The sequence below is a fragment of the Asparagus officinalis genome, unplaced genomic scaffold, assembly GCF_001876935.1.
Source record: "Asparagus officinalis unplaced genomic scaffold, Aspof.V1 AsparagusV1_Un390, whole genome shotgun sequence".
In the NCBI taxonomy this organism is placed as follows: domain Eukaryota; kingdom Viridiplantae; phylum Streptophyta; class Magnoliopsida; order Asparagales; family Asparagaceae; genus Asparagus; species Asparagus officinalis.
In genome coordinates, this window is record NW_017972655.1 from 24,679 (window position 1) to 26,523 (window position 1,845).

Below are 1,845 nucleotides of genomic sequence, written 5' to 3' on the forward strand. Positions count from 1 at the left end.
ACATTGACTTAATGAGGAGTCAATCGTGGTTTACTGAAATTGCGGTAAGATATAGAAATGGGAATATGAATCTCGGAATCTTGAGAAGAGAACTGTTGCATGCACTTTTGCAATGTTGTATATGAAAGCTTAAGGTAAATTTTCTGATAATTTTTCCATTTAATTGTAACACAATGCTGAATGATCAAGCATTGCCTTTTGGCTATTGGCAACTGTTAAACAAGAGAAGCATGGTGTTAAGTAAGTTACTTTAACTCATCTCCAGATATGACGGAGGGGATGAAGGAAACAAGGTAAATATTAAGATAAATGATTAATGGAAACAATCATACAGATGATAGAATTACAAACGGGCGCGCACACACACATTTGCTTGGACTAAATAAATATTCTAGAAGCATAACCATAGTTACTCGGTATGTGGTACATTACTGGTCGTTTTACGAATTGGGGTACACAATTCACCACCTAGCTATATTAGATTCGAGAAAGGTAGGTTTCTTTCCTACAAAGTTTTGGTAGGTGGTACGCTGTAAGTTTTTTTGGGTGCAATTACCATTTTCGAAAGTGTATATTAGAAACCTAGAAACTAGAGAACTAGCATTTGTTTATCTATCTTCAGTCATAAGTTAAGATTCTTGACATCTTTTTTATGTGAAAACTCAAAAATATGTTCCTTCATGCATGCATGTTTGTCTGTCATATGTACGGTGTGCGCCTTGCTTCTCTTGGATGCGTGCATCTTATTGCTCCTTGCACATGTGCACGTAAATGTATTTTGTGCCCCACCCAACATACTCGTAAGCGGTAGACTGGTTTTTGGGAACCAAGTAGTGTACGAAGGGAATCAGTTCGTAAAAATACCGGGAATCAATTCACGGGAATTTTACAAGGATTCAAGGGATGATCCAGGAATTATGGAACTATGAGCATAACTAATGCCAATGAAAATCATACCTACAATGCAATGCAAACACAAGCTATAAAAGTAAAGTTTTCGATACTATTTCCATCTAACTTAAAAAAAAAAACCATCCGCACATCTAGGCCTGGGAAGTTAGAAATAAACATAGTAAAAAGTTTCCTTAAGTAGATTTTTTGGATTCTCTATCTAAAATGGTAGAAAATTACCGTACACCCAATCAGTTTCACCCTAATGCAAAGTTGCATGATCAAGATGCTTTTTCTATTTGTCTGACAACAAATATGACAGCTGAGATTGATTTAGATATCTAGAGACGTTAGAAGTTAACGGATATGAATAATTATTGGTAAACTAGAATTGGACTGAAGGATTAAGAATGAAAAGAAGTGCATGTTCAAATTTCAGTTAAAGGGAACTTGGCTGTTTCAGTGTTTCAGGTTCACTGACGTGAAGAAGGTTATTGTGGAAGTAATATGCTTATGTAGGGTTCTCACAGGAACAAGTGCTAGGGTTTGCATTTTGGTGAAGGAATGGAGCGTGGCAACAACAATGGAGCAACATGAGTGGCCGTCCAGCAACATGGAATGTGCTTTGGGTGGAGTTGGCTAGGGTCTATGAGGTTTTGGGTTGAATTTGGAAAAAAAATAAATGACATAGTAAATAAGAATTAGGATTTAGGGTCAATTCACTTGCAGTCATTCTTCATAGAATTTTCAAATCTGGTTACAATTAGAAAGCGTACAATGACATATGGCTACACATGTCCTAGGAATTTTGGATCTTCAAAAAGAATCCTTCCTCTCTTGATGCTAAAAATGCCTACATGTTGCTTAAGTGCTTGACTAGGTGCTAGGTGCTTGTCCAGCTCCTAGTGCTTTCCAGAACATTATGTATATGTGTGTGTGTGTGCACGAGCGCAA

The 1,845-nt window shown here is 36.9% G+C and overlaps 1 protein-coding gene across 1 annotated transcript in view; it reads left to right on the forward strand.

The window, feature by feature from the left end:
* LOC109827727 (mitochondrial import receptor subunit TOM40-1-like) overlaps positions 1-1,845 on the forward strand; it is a 9,361-nt gene that overhangs the window by 704 nt on the left and 6,812 nt on the right.